This window comes from Urocampus carinirostris, chromosome 6 (genome assembly GCF_059441175.1).
Source record: "Urocampus carinirostris isolate Australia breed hairy pipefish chromosome 6, RoL_Ucar_1.0, whole genome shotgun sequence".
NCBI lineage: Eukaryota > Metazoa > Chordata > Actinopteri > Syngnathiformes > Syngnathidae > Urocampus > Urocampus carinirostris.
The window spans coordinates 31,209,766-31,229,704 of NC_142354.1; the positions used below are offsets into that span (position 1 = coordinate 31,209,766).

Here is a 19,939-nt window from a genome sequence, read left to right on the forward strand (position 1 = left end):
CGTGACAAGCACAAATCCTCGATGGACGGGCGGTTTAGGACACATATTTAGTGTTTATTTCTTGACATGCCATGTACTACATATCACCGTTCAGGGATCCCTTAACTGCCAGAGTCGTAGGGGCACCACTTCCTACGATGCGGCAAGTAGAGCCTGGTGGTGGCCATCCCTCTCCTGGCCGTTTATTTCAGGTAAGGGTTTGCTCCCTCACGTGAGACAGACAGTACTGGTTTCCATATTTACCAGTAGAAGAAGAGGCCTCCGGATTTGACTCAGATACAGCACCTTCACAATCTCGTCACCGTTGTCTTTCGGTGTAAAAAATTATCTTCTGAGACGTGCTGAACCTCAACATTGACAGGGAGCAGTGTGTGACATTAGTGGTACCAGATCCTAAATAACTCCTCAGCACCTCAACTTAACCGCTGAATTGATTCAGGAGGCGACGCCCAGCCCTGAGGGATGTACACGTCTGACTGAGGAACGGGCCATTTTGACAACATGAAAATAAAACGCTGAAACGACACGAGATAGGAGTCGCATTTCACTTCCGATGGCGATTCGGTGCCATGACGGATGCAACATATACAATGCGTGTCATGATTAGTCATTGCACTCACCTGTGCCCGTTCGTTTGGCGCCAGCTGCTGCTGGTTACCTGATTGGTTCCCCCTCCTATTTAAGCTCAGGGCTCTCACTAGCCCTTTGTCAGTCAGTCAGCGAACCTCTGTTTTCACAAGGCAAACATTTTTGACTCTCGTTTTGCCACCCGTTTTCCACTCATCCGTTCCTGATTTCCCCGTTTGTCTCCTGCTACGACCCGTTTTTTGACCCCGATCATGTTTTGATCTCCCGTCCCGGCTAACGACCCGTTTTTTTTTATTTCGACCACGTTCTGATCTTCCGTCCCGGCTAACGACCTGTTTTTCGGTCTAACTACGCTACAATCTTCCGCCCCGGAAGATCCACTTCCACATTCAGAACATGCTCCGATCCCGTGAGCGGCTTTCTTCCCTCGTCCAGCGAGCACCGGATCGCTGGCGCTGCCTTTCCTCTATATTTAAATAAACTTGTGGGTAACGTCACGCATCTGGGTGCTGCTTCTGTTCTGGCCGTGACAATGTTACAAAAAGGTAGATGAAGCTTTTGGAATTTCTCGAATTTTGCTTGCACCTTGTTTTGAAACCACTATTTTGGACCAAAATGAGCCTCAACACTCTAGAGGAGGGAGAAAAATTATAAGTGATATATTTATATTGATCTGGGACACAAGATCTGACATTATTATTATATCATAGATTTGATCAAATCATCAAACATCACGGAACGAAATAAAACATGCTGAAAAAAAAGGTTTTGTCTAGAGAGCGGTGTAAAATAAATTATTGTTTAATTAAAGTTTATATATGCCTTTGTATGCTTGTATCCTTAAAAGTATCTTAACGAGGCCAAAGATTATATCCAGGTGCTTTTTGTATTTTTGCAACAAATGTATCCTCTTGGGGCCCTCCAACTATTATTCAAGATGGCCTTCACTTTAGTGCCGGGAAGTCTGCTCAAGAGCTTGCCTCCCCATCTTCCTTTTATTTTCACAGTGACGCATTGTATGAATGAATGAATGAAAACTTTATTGGAACACCAAAATAAAAAAACAGAACAAAAACAATAACTCAACAACTTGTAACTTTTGTGTTAGTAAGTTTCACTTTTCGTACTGCTCATTTATAATGCTTACACAGCATCTCACGACATGCATTATTCACGTCATTTAAATGTGTGATTTCTCTCTAAACCAATCAGATTTGTTTCTTGTATTCATGTGACCTTGCTTAAGCCAATCAGATGTGTTATTCTATGCCTGAATGTTTTAATAAATGAATCTCTAGGGAGTGTGGTTCCATCCTGAGCCAAACTTGGAAACAGATCTTGGAAGCACACGCTTCCGATGGAAGGGCTATCAAAAAGCTCATTTCTGACTCAGAGTGTGCTCTTTTCTTTATCCTAATACAGTCTCAAGTTTAAACCTTTGCAAGCATGTTTGGCGGTTTTGTTGTATTTTGTCTTAAAATGTTCAATGTGGCTCATTCAAAAAACAAATTCTGAATATTTTTGTTTTTTACTCTTTGGGTCAAAAAGTTGCCCCACACCTGCTCTATTGGGTACAGGTCTGGTGATTAACCCCTATTATCCCAAGCATTTTTTGTTGTCGTGTTATTAATATTTTGTCACTGAGTTATTAACAGGTTGTAATTATTCTAAGTAGGCTTAAAATAGGGTCTCTCAACCACTAAAAAATCCGCTTGTACAAGGGGACTGGGTGATTTACATGTATAAATTATAGGCTGATTTTAAAAAGAACCTTGAATGAATTGCTCATGTATCGTAAGAAAATGATCAGGTCATGATTTCTCAAGCTAATTAGAGAGCAATTTCCAAGAAAACCACATTGACCTGTCACTAGTGAGCTACACTATTTTCAGAACCGGTCCATAGGCTACTGAAGTGTTCTTTGGGGGCTACCTGGTCCCACGTGAGCCCTGCTTTAGAAGAAGACATTGTAAAAAATATCCATTATCTATCCATTATCTGCACCGCTTATCCTCAGTAGGGTCGCGGGGGTGCTGGAGCCCATCCCAGCTATCTTCGGGCAATGGGCAGGGGACACTCTGAACTGGTTGCCAGCCAGTAGCAGGGCACACAGGGACAGACAATTCGCTCGCTCATTCACACCTAGGGACAATTTGGACCGGCCAATTAACCTAATATGCATGTTTTTGGAATGTGGGTGGAAACCGGAGTGCCCGGAGGAAACCCACGCAAGCACAGGAAGAACATGCAAACTCCACTCAGGAGGTTTGATCTCACGACCTCAGAACTGTGCCGCACACGCGCTAACCACTGCGCCGCCGTGCTGCCTGTAAAAAATATAATTACATTAGATCAAATCAAATAATTCTGCATGTATACTAAAACAATTATTTCTATTTCTCCTCCACAACTCAATTATAGCAATCCGCTGCGCTGCTAATGATGAGCTCGCACGAATGCACATAACCGTATCGACGACCGGATGTGGCGCGCTTGTCAAACCCAAAGGCCGAAAGAAAATGCGAACTTGACGGAGACGGCATGGAAGAGGAAGAGAAAAGGACAAGTCAGTTGTCAGTTTGCTGGAACAGCGGTGAAGAGAAAGAGGTCAGAATGATGGAGAGAGAATAAGATAGCGAAAGGAAGCCTGATCAATTGTTCATTTTACGAAGTCACTGAGACGTGTCAGTAGCGTGTCGATAAGTGAATTCATTTGTCCAGGGCTCTCCCGAGCGTGACACTCTGTTCTTGAGACCGCTGAGACCTCTAACCTGCTCTCAATCTTGTACGCCAGGGTTATAATTGTTTTCGGGGTGTACTACAGTACAAAAATTAAAAAAAATATATATATATATATATATACTGTATATATAAAAACCACATTCAAAGTATGACATTTTTTATATTCTTTTTAAATATATTGTTTACCTTAATATTGTCCGTCCTGTTAAAATTATGAGTGTTTTTTTTAATTACAAAATGAAAAAAAAATGATATAAACAAAAAATTCTACTATCACATAATTTAAGTATATTTCAAAGTAAAAATTTATTTTTCAAATGATTTTGGTAATTATTCAAAAGTAGCATTTTAATTGTTTCCCCTCAAAATACTTTCAAACCTAAACTGCAACAAATCCAGTTTAAAATCTAAGGACTTTTTTTAGTTAAGTCAAGTAATGTTTATTTGTATAGCCCTTAATCACAAAGAGCCTTCAAGGGCTGCACAGACCAGAGATTATTGCAAACCACAGACTATTATTACACCATCCCCTGATCTAAAACCTACATGAAGGCAAAGAAAAACTAAAAAATATGAAGAAACCTTGAGAAGGGACCGCATATGAAGTAATCGCCCTTCCAGAATGACCAGACTGCAACGGATATTGCAATAACAAATAATACACAGATAAATCAATAATGTATTTTTCTGCTGGCAGATAATTTTGCGTAATTGTTTCCTATATTCCTCTCTGTTGAAGATTTTTCCCCTCACATCCATCGTAATCTCCTCTCAAGCCCCTGAAGTCCTCTCCCATTTTAAAATAGTATTATTTTCTTAAAGGTGGGGTGCGTCTTTTGAAAATGTAAGCCTGCATTCATGACTTTAAGCCAATAGATGGCAGCAGAGTAACAAGTTTTGCAGTCATTTCTTAGTTTGTTCAACTTTTGGGGGGTTTGTTCCACCCCGAACAGGCCAGATAAAAGTAAAATAGAACCAGATAAGTGGAATGGGATCATGGGTTTAATTCCAGCTAACGGCCTTCCTGTGCAAAGTTTGCATGTTCCCCCGGTGCTTGTGTGGGTTTCCTCCCTCATTCCAAAAACATGCATGTCAGGTTAATTCGCCGGTCCCTAAGCGTGAAATGAGCGAATGAATGGTTGTCTGTTTCTGTGTGCCCTGCGACTGGCTGGCAACCAAATCAGGGTGTCCCTCTGCCCACTGCCCGAAGATAGCTCGGATGGGCTCCAGCACCCCCGCGACCCTACTGAGGATAAGCGACCCTACTGAGGATAAGCGGCGGATATAATGGATGGAAGCGCAATGTAAAATAAAGCATAAAAGCTCTTTGAACTCAGTTGAGCATTGTTGACACATCCTTAATAAAGAAAAATATTTAACTTTCAACTTCTTAAGGACACCTGAAACTACGCCCCCACCTTTAAGTGTATACATTTTCATTATTTCTTTATACTTAACATTCTAAACTAAAAACAATTCTGTTAAAAAATTGACAAAGATGGAAAAAAACAGGAAAATATTTCCATAAAAAATATATATTTGTTTTCAACTAATTTTGCTTATGTAATGATTTTTTTAACTTAATTTTTAACTATATTGTCCTTAAAAACTGCAAAATAAAAAATAAATTATATTTAAAGTGAAACCTTATTTCCTTTTTCTTCTTTTACTTTATAGTTTTCTTAAACAAGTCTGCATTAAAGTGCATAAAGGTGTGTTAAATATTTTAGGGAAATATTTTTGGGTAAAATCCCAACCTAAAAGATGGGAAAGAAGGTTTTTCTGTTAGCAGATAATTTTTTCATGTTTTGATAAATATATTACTATACTTTTTTCCTTAGAAATTGCTGGTCCAAACTGAAAAACACAAGTTAAAAAAACTGCGGGATAAAATCAGTTTAAGCGTGCCATTGTGGCCTGCTGATACGTTCATTCTGTTTTAATATTGCACAAATGCACAGGAAAATTCAATAAGATGCCGTTTTCTTATTTTGACTATCATCGTCCACTTTTGCACGTTTGTCGTTTTTTAAATTATTATCATCCACTAAAAAACTGTGATCAGGCTGTCAGTTGGGGGCACAGGCCTATAATGTGGGGGGGACTAGCCTCCTATGGCCTGCCCAGGGTGATGGGTGTGCTATATGGCCCTGATCCATTATCTCCATTCAACTATTGCTACAAGCAAAGTGGATGTGAAAAATGAGGGGCTACTTTATGGATTTTCACATATAGCGGGAGTTCTGGTACCCATCAACCGCGATAAACGAGTAATTGCTATTTTTTTATGAAAACATTTAAAATGCAGTTGTGTGGCAAAGGAATTTTTTTCTAACTGTGATGACCCTCAACAAAACAAGTCTCACTCCTACAAGGTCTCACACGCCCCCACCTCTCCATAACAAATAAACAGATGGAGGATTACTTAAAAGGTTATTTTAAGCTTAGATTTATGTTAAGTTGATGAATGTGGCCTCACCGCACACATGCGGACACACACACTTGCACCCCCACCCCTCAAGGGATGTGGCTTCCCACCACTGACTGACATCAGTCAGCCACCTAGAGGGACCCTCCATCACTGCTTGCCTGCTGTTTTCATTACAAAGCCATCACCTTCTCCCCACCTCTTTACGCAAACTCACTCTTTCCCATGACACCCTCCTCCCCCGTCTGATATTCCTCTCTGTTGAAGATTTTTCCCCTCACGTCCATCCGAATCTCACCTCAAGCTCCCAAAGTCCCCTCCCATTTTAAAATAGTATTATTTTCTTAAAGATGGGGTGCGTCATTTGAAAACTTGAACCAGCAATCATGACTTTGAGCCAGGAGATGGCAGCAGAGTAATGCATTTATTTAGAGCTTGAAGGAACTCTTCTTTTTTCATCGTTTTGGGGGTTTGTTCTGCCCTGAACAGGCGTGATAAAAGTAAAATAAAAGCAGATAGGCTCAACGGAAAAAGAAGCAAAAGGGCTCCTTGAACTCAGTGTTAACACATCCTTAATAGAGATTATATTTGACCTTCAACTTTTTTAAAGACACCTCAAACGATGCACCCCACCTTCAATTAATTGGGGGAAGAATCATGGTGTAGTAATTTGTTTGGTGACAGGATTTCTACACAACAACCAAAATCATACTCTTGCAACTGTTATAAATCTTAACTAATTGTGCCAATTATTCAATTTGAGGAATATTAATTATAAAAAAAGAAAAGCTTCCATGTGAGACAAATTATTGGCTGATTATAATATTGGCTGATTAAATATGTTGTAAAATTGTATGTAAAATTGGTCAAAATTGGGATTGGGTTTTAAAATATGAATAATGTTAAAAATTTGAGTTTTAAAATTGTATTATCATTTACAATTAGGGTCCAAGTACAGATTTTTTTAATACGAGGATCAAGGTTCCAAATTTTACAAGTTTTGACATATAATTATTATTTTAGATTAAGGATTAGAATCATTATTGGTTTTGAATTTATGGTAGGATTTCAGATTAATATTTTAAACCGGGATTTGAATTTGAATTTAAAGTTAGATTTGGACAGATGTTTCAAGTTGTGATATCAAATCACAGTTAGGCTTTCTATTTAAAGTTTTAAATTGGGATTAAAATAAACTTTACAATTCAAATTAAGAAGCCAAATCATGATCAGGGTTTTAATTATGGTTTAGGATTTAAGATTGAGGTTTTGAACCAGGATTTGAATTTGAATTTAAGAAGGTTGAATTACAATATAAGTTTAACATTGTAATATTAAGTGGAAGTTAGGGTTTATACTGAAAGATTTTAACTGGATTAAAAATAAAATTTCCAAATAAGCGTCATGATCAGGGTTTTAAAAGTGGTCTAGGATTCCAGATTAAGGTATTAAACCTGGATTTGAATTTTAACGGTACTGTATGGAATTTGGAACTTTTTTACTCGCTGATGCCATCTTCTGGCCACTGTCATCACTGGCAAGCTCTTTATGTTACACATGCGCTCATTTAAACTCCTCTTCTTTATATTTTTGGGGGTTTGGCTTGACGTTTGAAACAGGCCCTTTCTTAACTTGTCACCATTTTCATACCATGTGGTGACGAGCATAAATCCATGTCATTTTTAACTTGAATTTCGTTTTTAAATTGTGTTTTTTTTCTCACCTTTCTCCCACGTACTGAGAGTTTTTCCACCCGCAGTTTTGAACACATCTGGCTGCCAGTGAGAAAGGGGGGGGGGGGACAAGGGGGATGCATTGTCACCTGGGTCCATGCAAGTGTAGGAGGGGTATGCAGCATATGCGGGCAAGGTGATAAATGGAGACGCTGCCTGTTCAATTGCAATCATTACGATCACTTAGGGAGATTTGTCATGGTCGCCGTGGAGGGAGGGGTTCACCTTGAGGCAGGTGAGAAGGAGTTTGCTACCCTTGGGGGACAGATAACACAAGAGATGAGGGAGTATCAGTGCTTGATATCGGTATCGGTACCAGGTCAATAATAAGGCGGAATTTCATGGTATTGGCAAGGACATAGTTTTAGCATGGACGGAATGGACATGTCCCCGTTAATATCAATTGGCCATTTTTTTCCCCCACCATCATTATGTGATAAGTTTATTCTGTTTTTAATGTTCGACACCAGCAAATGAGATTTCATAGGATATCATTGTCGCTATCAGCCAATCATGTTGCTGTTATTTGATTAGACGTCCGGCAAAATTGTCTGTCAACAGTCAGTTTTTATTCATTTGAAGAATATTTTACTATATATGTTTCCAGAAAGAAAATAAATTAAATGTAACATTCTTAATTGTATATCTTAAATAGACGAATTTCCCATTATGGTCTAAAGCAAATCATGTTTAAATTAGCACATTTTTCTCATAATTTCTAGATGTTAGGATTTCTAATAAGTAAAAAAAAATCAGTAATCTATGTCCATTTTTAGTCATTTTATTATTTTTTTTAAATAACTTCTAATTTTGTATCTAAAATAGAACAAAATGGGTTCTGATAACACCCAATTATCAGAATTTCGATTGAATAAATAAAAAACCTTTAAAATGTATTTTTGCTCATGTGAAAAATACGTCAAATGAATATAATCTGAAATACAGTTATTATTTGAATATCCATTAGTACTTTACACAAGGAAACCGGTCAATTTCAATGTTTTGTGTCTATTTTGTAATACTTGAGTAGAATTTTCTGATAACTGTTAACCCTGACGATTTCTAATAAGAACAAGTTGAAAATGAGTTTTGGTTGATTTAAGTATTTGAAGAAAATAGATTTTCTTAATGCATGAAATAAGTAAAAATATCATATTATAATTTTTAAATATCGCATTTAACAAATTTTGAAATTATTTGTTTTGACGTCAGGATATTATGTTTTAAATCATTACAAAGATTGTTCATCTTGAGGGGCAATAAAAATTGAATAAATCTTAACAAGTGCCAAATTTAGACTAGACAAAGATAAACAGGATATTGGCCAAAAATTTACTGTTAAAATCCTGAAATTCTGATGATTTGGTCAAATTTGACTCCAAAAGGCAACAAAATTACTCATTTATCATTAAACGCATTTGATATTTTATCTGTTGCCAATTTATCAATTACTTGCCCCATCATATATTTTTTTACATTTAAATTTATAGTTTAAATGATACTTTTGATAAGTAGAGAAGACACTGATGAATTTTAAGCTTGCAAGGAGAACAGGAGAGGATCATACAAAAATCTCATAATATATAATACACAGTCTCTTCAGCTGGTACAAAATGCCGCAGCGAGGCTTTTAACTAGGACAAAAAAGTACGATCACATAACACCGATTTTGGCTAACCTGCATTGGCTCCCAGTTAGCCTTAGATGTGATTTCAAGGTTCTCTTAGTATTATACAAAATCATACATGGACTTGCTCCCTCTTATCTTTCAGATCTGATTTGCCCCTATGTCCCGGTCCGAAGCCTACGATCTGAGAGTGCCGGTCTTCTGGTGATCCCAAGAGCAAAGAAGTGTTCTGCTGGTTCGAGAGCGTTCTCCATCCGGGCACCGGTGCTGTGGAATGCTCTTCCAACTGAGATCCGATCTGCAACCTCAGTGGAAATGTTTAAATCTAAGCTTAAAACTCACTTCTACTCCATAGCATATGAATAACCTACTCTTCTCGTCGGCTGAAAAATAGTCTTTGTAATATAGTGTAATAATCTGTCAAGTCAAGTCAAGTCAAGTCACATTTATTTATATAGCCCTTAATCACAAAAATGTCTCAAAGGACTGCACAGGATTACAGTTACAAAATTACACAATTACCTGATCTTAAACCAGCATCTGTGAAGCCCTTTGAGACTCTTCGTGATTTAGAGCTGTACAAAAAAAAATGACTTGACTTGACTTGACTTCAAAAAGTCCCCTCTTTTTATTAAGAATCTCCTAAGATTCATAAATTAGATCAACCGTAAAGAGTCTGGTGTCATGGTTGCCATGGTCCCCAATTGGCCCCGCCCGTGTGTGTCACGCTTGCCATGGTGCCCAATTGGCCCCGCTCGTGTGGTGCCAGCTGCGGCTCGTTGAGAGATTGACTTTCTGTTCATATGAAGCTCAGCGCTCTCATGCTTCAGTGGTCTGCCCGTCAAACGAACTTCTGCCCCACAAGACGTGGGTTCTGACCCGGTCCTGGTTTCCTGTTGCTATCTTCAGTCCGGTATTGTTCCCGTTTATTTTTGTCCTGTTTAATTTCGGGTTCCAGTTTTGTTTCCGACTATTTTGGTCCTGTTTATTATTTTCTCCAGTTTTCATTCCCGTCTAGTTTCTCCTGTTAGTTATCGATATCCTGATTTGTTGTCATTCCTGTCTGTCCCTTCCTGTCCAGGATCGACCCCATCTGTCCGATATCAACACGGGCAATTGGAATCGGTCTCGTCAGTCTCTGGATTCCTGTCCTTCCACGCCAGACCGGCTTCCTAACGTGCATGACTCCCCATTTCCCATAAAATAAAAGGCTTGTGTGAGTACGTCACGCGATTGGGTCCTGATTCCATTCTGGTTCTGACAGTGGGTATCAAGGAACAGCCCGACCATGGGCGAAGACCGACCACAATCATGTGAACAGTGACAACAAATGGAACAATCCTGGCATTACAAGCATTCCTCATTGCACAGGTGTCGTTTTTGTCGCCTGGCCCACGATGGCTTTGGGAAATAAACCCCAGCTCGTCACCCAAAGCCGGATGTGCGGTTTTTATTACCTGTCAAAGCAGAGGCCTGAACTTTGACCTTTCTCTACCAGGAGTCACGACCTCTGTATGATTAAGATCTTTGCGGTTGCGGTAGAAAACACACCCCAGCCCAAGCATCGATTCTCTGTCGTTTCTTCCTCTATGCATTTCGCAGAGTATGTTTCTGGAGTCAGTTTCACTCGATCCGAAATAAGACGGGATGATGCTCTGACCAAGTGTGAGTTCCATTTCGATTCTTCATCTTTATCGTGTTTTTTTTTCTCACTGCGACGTTCATGTCGTGGCTTGTACCTCACCAAGATTATTTTGATCTCTGTCTAGCTCATTTCTCTCACCTCTCGTTCACAAGGCTGAAGAACATCAGTGAAGTGCCCTTACAAAATTCTACAGTATATTGTATTGATACAAGGTGTCAGTATCAGGCATGAGTACCAAAATCCTGGTACTCATGATAACAATATGGCTGAAAGCAAGCCAAGTTTTGTAAAATCTGTACTTGTGTTTAATTTCGATACTGTTATCAACGCTAGTACTTGAGGAGATATTGCTATCATTAAATTAAGATTCAGATTCAGATTCAGATTCAGATCTACTTTATTGTCATTCTAGTACACGTGTATACAGAACGAAATGTCGATACATCTGACCCGCACAGTTTCCTTGAATGTACATATATAAGTAAAAGTTGTATTGTATTATGGCTACGTATAGTATTTTACCATAGTGCCGATAGTGCAAGAGGAGTAGCTAACCAGATGTGCAAAATGGGCAGTCAGGTTAACAAGTCAGGTAAACAGTAACATTAACACTGTAACAATAACGCTGTAAGTACAATAGTGCAGAGAGCAAATGTGCAAGGAGTGGCAAGCTATAAAGAACTGCCAGTAGTGCAAAAAGTCAGATTAGCAGCCGTTTAGATTTAGGTTAACTATATGTTAGATTGACCATTTAACAGTCTAATGGCCAGGGGGACTAGACTACTGCGGAACCTGGTGGTCCTGCACCGCACACTGCAGTACCTCTTCCCAGAGGCTAGCAGAGTGAACAGTCCATGATGGGGGTGAGAGGGGTCCCCGATATCCAACTTTATTTTGGTAAAAATATTCCGGAAAGATATCAAGTCATGTTTCGAGGCATCAGTGCTCATGATAACAACAATAATAATTCAATTTATTTGGTCCCCTTTGGGAATTTCATTGTCCTCGATTGTAGCGAGGGGTAAAGTAAGTGCTGTTGCAGCAAAGCATGCGCCAAATGACGTATTTACTGCACTTGGTATTGCCAGGTGGTATTCCATCCGAGTACTAACCAGGCCTGACTATACTGGTATCAAACTCAACATCTGCATTAAAATCGTTTTCAAACTGATTCTTAAAACAGTTTACCATTCATTTTATCTTGGATTAACTTCAAAATAGTTGAATAATATTGTTGTTGTTTCTAAAAACACTATTGTCTACTCTTTGAAAAGAATCAAGCCCCCAAAATTATATAAATAAAAAAGACTCTCTTCTTCTATGGAAAGAATAATAACAAAGTACACCATTGAAAAGTACAATGTAAGAAAATAAATAAATGTGAGTGCACTTATGCGTCTTCGCGGTAGGGTTTGATAGCTTAATCTCCCCAGGATTAGGCGCATCTCCTGTGTTAATGTTTCTGTCGATGAGAATTAGGTCCGTGGACGGATTCCCTCTTCACACCTCTCACCGTAATGATACCGGCTCTCCGTGAAGTGTTGCAAGGTTGATACAATAGAAGGAGGGGTGTAATTACTCGCTTTCAATACAGTACAAATTGAAGTGGGCTAGTGAGCTGAAGGGCAGCAGAATTATATAGACAGCGCGCATTAGCATGCAGCAGAGAAGAGGGAGAGAAATGAAGAGGGTGAGGGAGAGAGAGAGAGAAAGAGAGAGCACAAGAGAGATACGGAGGGACAAGAAAGGGAAAGAAAGAAAGGGAAAGAAAGAAAGAAAGAGAAAGAAAGGGAAAGAAAGGGAAAGAAAGGGAAAGAAAGAAAGAAAGAAAGAAAGAAAGAAAGAAAGAAAGAAAGAAAGAAAAAGAAAGAAAATAGTAGAGAAGAGGAGATAGAGAGACAGAGAGAGACAGATAAGCAGAGCTAGAGAGGAAGAGGTAGAGAGACATCAAGGGAGATTAAGAGATAGGCAGAGGTTGAAAATAAAGAGTTAGCTAGAGGTAGAGACAGAAAAAGAGTCAGTGAAGGGAAAGAGAGAAAGCCATAGATGTACAGACAAAAAGAGAGGCACAGAGTAGAAAGGGGGTATATAGAGGTAGACAGAAAATATACAGAGATAGCTGACTTAGAGTGAGAGAAAAAGAGCAAAAGTGGTGAAAAGAGGGGTACTTAAATGGGGAGAGAGATAGAGAGCGTGAGAAATAGAAAGAGGAATAGAGATAGGATAGTGGCAGAGAGAGAAAGAGAGCACGAGGTAAGTAGAAGTAGAGAGGGGGAGATAAAGACAAAGATCCAGAGAGTCGTCAAGACATAGGAGAAAGAGAAATAAAACGTGAGAGGAGAAGATAGAGGTATATAGAGTAACAGAAAGATACGGTTAGAGGAAGAGGGAAAGAAAGAAAGAAATATTTAGAGAGAGCGTCAAGCGAGTGAGGGCCAGAGAGAAATAGAGCGAGCGAAGGCTGAGAGAGTCTGCGCATTCCCCTCCAATAGAATTTGATCGCTGCCTTCATTCCGACACAGGCTCGGTCGCCTCACACAACTTCTCCCCGAAAATCACGCTCCATTTCTGCTTTCTGCCAGAACATTCCCAGGCACTTCATCAAAACTGACCAACTCATTCCTGGCTTATTCTGTGTGGACACAGCGCTGCGCACGTGCCTTTTAATCTGAAGTAGATTTTGTGCGTAAAAGAACACCACTTCGCTTTTACGCACGGGATCTACACGGATATAGTAATATGAATGTATTATCATACAATAAGGACCAACGTATTGTATCACTGAGATAAAGTAGAAACTGAAATCAGCCATGTAGTCATGTCACAGACAAAAGTGATAAAAAAATAAACTCACCCAAATTCATAAACAGAAAACCATCGTGGTAGGAAAGTATCCGGAAGGGATCTCCGTAGTGGTTGTCACTCAAAATCCTCGCTTAGTTGAATCATCTCCCGCTTCTGAAACACCCAAACGCAAAAGAACAGAAGGCAAGAGATCCCGCACACAGCACCAAAAAAACGGATCCGGTTCGGATCGCCCCAAGTTCTCGTAACACCTATGCGCTCCAAATGTCAGCAACCGGCAATGTCCCATCACCAAGAAAGAGGGAAACCGCTTTAGACTCGCTCGTGCAGCGCTTATGCGTAATTTCCTGGCAGTCCGACTCTACGCACAAGTTCGGTGGAGAGTGATGTTCGGTCCAGTGGTGCAGTGGCGGGGGGTTCGCTCCCCTTTGCTCCGCCCGGCCACGCACGGATCGATCGGTCGTGAGAAGTGAAACGCGCGCGAACGCGCCCACCTTTTCCCATTCGGAAGGAAAGCAACAGTGCCCGCCCAGTTCACTGCAAGAGTAACACCGATGCCAAATAATTATTCCCTCCAACACAAGCCTGGGCCGCCCTCCCCCCTCCTTTTTTTGCCCGCTGATGTCATAGAGTTTGCGAGAAGTACTACTCGGGTGAAATGGGGGTGTGGTGGGGGTGGGGGACAAAAATCACTATTAAAAAAATCCAAGAATCTTCCATTCTCCATCTAAATCAGGGATGTCAAACTCATTTTAACTCGGGGGCCACACAATAGAACAAACATTCTGTCGGGGGCCGCACTAGTAGATTAAAGAGAAAGAAAAAGAGATAAAGAAATAAGAGAAAGAGGGAGGGAAAAGGAGAGAGGGTGAGTCATAGAAAGAAAAAGAGAGAGAGGGAGAGAGCGTAAGAAACAAAAGAGATAAAAAGTCGTGAGAGAGGGGTAAAAGAAAGGGAGAGGAAGAAAGAAATCCAAAGAGAAATAGAAAGACAGAAGGAGAGAAAAGAGAAAAGAAAGCACAAAGGGTAAAAAGAGAGAAAGAGAAAAGAGAGAAAAGGAAAAAAGGAAGTTAGAGCAAAATAATTTAAAAGGACACAGAGAGAGAAAGAGACAAAGAGCAACAAAGGAAGAGAAAAAGAGAGACACAGAGAGTGAAAGAGTCAGAGACAGAGAGTGGGAGAAAAGGGGTGGAAAAGAGAGAGAGAGAGAGAAAGAAATACAATTCCAGTGTTTGACACCTGTGATCTAAATTATGGAAAGGGTTACACTCACCGAATATCGATATCAATATGAGGCTGATATTAAAAGTGTTTGATAATCAGTGTTACCAACCCTTTTGTGGCACTATGATAACAACCCTACAAAGACATCAATGTTTTAGGCTTCATCGCAATTTTGGAACGGGTGAAAATCAATACCAGGTATGGATATCGAGCTGATATGTAAAATGGTTTTATTGCCAAATATATTGTGGCATTTTCATGACAAAAAAAGAACTTCTGAAAAATCTATGAATATTTTAGGTGCCATCTAAATGTATCGACACCCAGTATCAAAATCATGCGGATATTCAAAATTGTTAGATACCCGGTATCGCCAACTCTTTTATTGCACTTTCCACGAATATTTAGGCTCCATCGGGGAAAAAAAGTTCCAATCGGTGCGTGCTACCCGGCATCGATAAGGGATACATGTTTGATAACGAGTATCGCCAACTCTCGTGTCACTTTCACGATTCAAAACATAATAAAAAGTCCATGATTCAACCACACACACACACACACACACAAATAAATCCATGAATGTTTTACACTCCATCTACAATTTGCAATAAATGAGCATCAATACCTGGTATCGATGTCTGGATTTACAAATTGTTTGATACTCAGTATCGCCAACTGTCTTATGAAATTTTTGTGACAAAAAAATATTTAAATTCCATTACTGTTTTAGGCTTGATCTAAATTTTAAAAGTGGTCAGTATTAATACCCAATAGCAATATCATGAAACTATTTAGAACTGTTTGATACCCAGTATTGCCAACTCTCTTACATTATCGCCCAGAAAAATCCATGAATGTTTGAGACTCCTTCTACATTTTAGAAATGGTGAGTATCAGTGCCTGGTGTTGATATCAGGCTGATATTTGAGCGTATGATACCCAGTATCGCAAACACTCAAATTTAGAATGATAAAATAAAACTAACGTTAAATTCACAAAATTTTAGTGGAAAAACTGTACTTAACGATACAGAAAATGATACCAAGTGTCAAGTATAAAAAAACACTAGTAATTTCAGTAATATTGAAAACTGTTTGATACAGTAAAACCAATTCTCTTGTGGTACTTTCATGATCCAGTATTTGAGATTTAAAAAACATAACGTTAAAATGGTTACATTTGACAGGAAAACGATACTGAACGATACTTAAAATAAGATAATACCTCATGCATGAATAATAATTATTCAATGTACTACTAGAGGGTGCCTCTGTTAAACATATTGAGCGACTTTCTCCTCGTCCTCATCACCACTTTATTTACCACCTCGCTTCCGTCCCAACTTGTATCACATTCCATGGCTATCGATACCCAAACGGTGTAAATATCAAGCGCCCTCGAGCAAGATTTAATGACGGCCGCCTCTCGCTTTCAGCGCCGAGAGACCCGTTGGACAATTATCACCACGGGTTGATGCCGATTGATCGTTTAGGAGCGAGCTGAGGTCGATGCACGCTCACCAGCCTAGGTGATGCGTATCCGATATCATACAATCATGTCGGCGAGAGCGTTCGATTAATAAATGCGGGGGTAAGAAGAGGTAATGGGTTAATTTTTTTAAATTACAAACAGAAAAACTCACTGAGAAATGTCGATCTGTGTGTTTACTGGAAACTGAAAAATTGAGTTTCAGGACCAAGGATAGCTCCACACAGTGACCTATTGTGTGACATTCGATTTATCTGCCAATGAATTTATCATAGATACAGATGTTTTCATTGCAATCCCTGTATTTTAAAACATAAAATTAATTCTAATTATTATTGTAGGAATGGGAAATCCATAATTTAGTTTTGAGCCAGGAAATGGATTATCACTTTTATCGGTGAATCTCGAGAATTACGATTTTTAATCGATTATGAGCTCCACCCAACTCACGTTTCAAATTCAAATCAGTTTTCATGCAAAATAAATGCTTATAACTTGTGCAAAAAACATAAATAATAAGTTGAAATTCAACTAAAATTTCCCTATTTTTAAATGACAAATTAATTGATTGTATTCCATCTAGCCCTGATTTACCAAAGTTACTGGTTTGGCCTTTATCATATCAGAAAACTGGCTCAAGGAAAGACCGGTTTTATCGAGTATATATTTTTTAAAAATCATTATCTTCGAAAATAATGAACTGATCACAAAAATCATGTTTTTTAATGAAACCTATAAAAAAAGATAGCAGGTAAATAGAAAAATATTGCATTCAGCAGATTCAGAAAATTTCTAATCCAAAATGCATTCAAACGATTATAGTTTCTTTTTTTGATCGATTAATCCATTATTTGTTGGTTGATCAATTGATTAATGATGGGAGAAAATAAGATAATCGGTCAATGGGATAATATTTAGGCAACACAGCAGTTTTTAGCGCGCAACCTTACGGTGCGGAGGTCCAGGGTTCAAGTCAAGCTGCTACAGTCTCCCGGTGTGGAGTTTGCATGTTCTCCACGTGCTTGAGTGGGTTATCTTGGGGCACTCCAGTTTCCTCCCACATTCCAAAAACATGCATGTCAGGTTAATTGGTCGGTCCAAATTGTCCATAGACGTGAATGAGCGGGCGAGTTGTCTGTCCCTGTGTGCCCTGCTACTGGCTGGCAAACAGTTCAGGGTGTCTCCTCCTCTGTAATCGATTAATCGATTATTTCTTAATTGACCAATTAATTATTATTAGGAGAAACAAAGACGATTTGTAAATGGAAAAATATTTACTGTTGAGAAGCTTGGAGTTCACGGCATTCACACAATTATAGTTGCTGTTTAATCCATTTCAAAATCTGTGAAAATATAGCTAAGTATTATTAAATCACTCATTTTTAAAGAATGACAATATATCACAAAAAAATCGTAATTTTGAATAAAACACCATCGATATGTAAAATAACATTTGGTATCATATTTATTGTTGAGAATCTTGGAATTCAGATAAGGAACATTTATAATAAAAAGGAAATCAATCAATTAGAGTTGCAGAGTAATCGATAATTTGTTAAATAATCACTTAATTGCTGTTTGGAGACAGGAACATTTTCAACACAGTTGGGTTGAACATGACCCCCCCAATAATCAAATTTCCCCCAAAAGAATGAGAAAAAAACAAAACATTGACAGCCATCTCAATAAAAATCGATTTGACGTATATAACCATCAACGGTAGCAAATGAGTTAAAATCCCATTATCACCTCGCTATATATGCTTCAATATTAATTCAATCGGTGAACAAAGTCAGCCAGGAAGGAGCGGATGCCGAGGGGCCCCAAAAGTATAGTGAATCAAGGGTACAGCCTCGATTCTTACACTGCCACAATCGAACAATTTTCACCTGGGGGAGATGGGGGCGGTCGCCGGTTAACGGCTGTTGACTGGAGGAATACAAGCCGGCCTGAATCGATAGTCGTCCGTTAATCACCCTCAAACGCGCATACATCTTTTCTTTTTATCATCAGCGCCGCCCGGAGAGAAAATCGATGCGTGCTCAGCGGTTTGTACTTCATTACGATTCATTGACTTTTGGAAGGTGTTTAAAATAAAAATCGTTAAAACTGGTTAATGATGAATGGATGGATGGATGGATGGATGGATGGATGGATGGATGGATGGATGGATGGATGGATGGATGGATGGGAAATCGGGGAACCATCAACTATGAATACTAATAAACTACAAATTCCAAATAGAGTACAGTGCACCCCCAGGTCATGGCCTTTCCAGATGATTTTGGCCCTTTGTTACGGCAAAACTTTGTGCCGAGTCCCTTGACTCATACATCTCCGAAATGATTGTCTATTATTGGCCGACGTCAAATAAGATGCTGGTCTGCTTATGTCGAAATCATCATGAAAATGCCGATATGCTATTGGTTGAACTCCCTCCCACAATACTTATTTTTCTCTCTGTTGAAATATCATTCAAAAGAATATAATTTGTTTAGTTATTGGTTCCCAAGGCTAGCAGTGATGCTAAAGAGAGAAGCAAAAACATGATAAACATGAAAACAATGTGTCCGTGCAATGGTGCTCAAGAGAGAAGCAAACACATAATAACCATCAAAATAAAACTTTCGAGCAGTGATGTTAAGGGGAGAAGCAAACACATGATAACCATGGAAATGGAAATTGTGTTCAATGATCCTTAATAGAGAATGAAAAAAATAACCAGGAAAACAAAAGTCGTTTCAGTGATGCTAAAGGGAAAAGAAAAAACATGATAACCATTGAAATGAAGCTTGCATTCAGTGATGTTTAAGGGAGAAGCAAAAACATAATCACCATGGAAACAAAGCTTGCGTGCAATGATGCTAGAGGATGAAGCGAAACACAAAAACAATAAAAGGTTTAATTCCAATGATGTTCAAATGAGGAGTAAAAACCATTACGACTATGGAAATAGTTTGCATGCAGCTATGCTAAAGGAAATGGCAAAAATGATGTGAAGCTTGTGTGCAATAATACTAAAAATTAAAACAAAACATTATAAGCATGAAAATGAGGCTTGCGTGCAATAATGCTGAAGGGAAAATCAAAAACATATCGCCATGGAAATGAAGTTAATGCTTATCAAGAAGTACAAAGGAGGCACTCTCAATGATTGGGACAATTATTTAAAATATTTAATACTATGTGATCCCCACCTCAGAAAATCGCAAATAAAAAACTTCAGTGATCGATTTGCAGCAATCACAAAGGTCACGAGCACAGACGCGATTTATGCGTGGAGTTCTACTGCCCTCACGTGGCGAGCAGGCATCACTGCTATACATTTCCCCCCTTGATTTTGAGGTCATGCAGATTTATTAGGGTGGCAGTAAAAAAGTGAACTGGTGCCCTTTTGCGAAAAAGTCCTCCGCTACTTAAAGTGGCACTCGGTAAAATAATGAAAGCGGCGAAATGGAAGCCTGACATCAGCTAAAAACATTGAATAAAAACTCAGAGAAGTTCGGCTAAGGTCAGGCTTCAAAAAGATAATTTAATGAGGAGGGAAATCTTTGATGCTTGGGACACAATGGGGATTTAAAAAAATGTTTTATTAAGAAAAAAATAATCAAATGTTTAATTTATAAAACTCCTGTGTATAAAAACAATGACATCAAGTA

General features: G+C 39.0%; 1 protein-coding gene across 1 annotated transcript in view; it reads right to left on the bottom strand.

Moving 5' to 3' along the window:
- The window catches only part of tafa4b (TAFA chemokine like family member 4b), a 48,891-nt gene extending 34,791 nt beyond the window's left edge, over positions 1-14,100 (bottom strand). Inside the window, exon 1 of the mRNA XM_088337223.1 lies at positions 13,618-14,100. The gene's annotated coding sequence lies outside the window, so the exon portion shown is untranslated. The remainder of the gene's footprint in view (positions 1-13,617) is intronic.
- Positions 14,101-19,939: the final 5,839 nt, after the last annotated feature.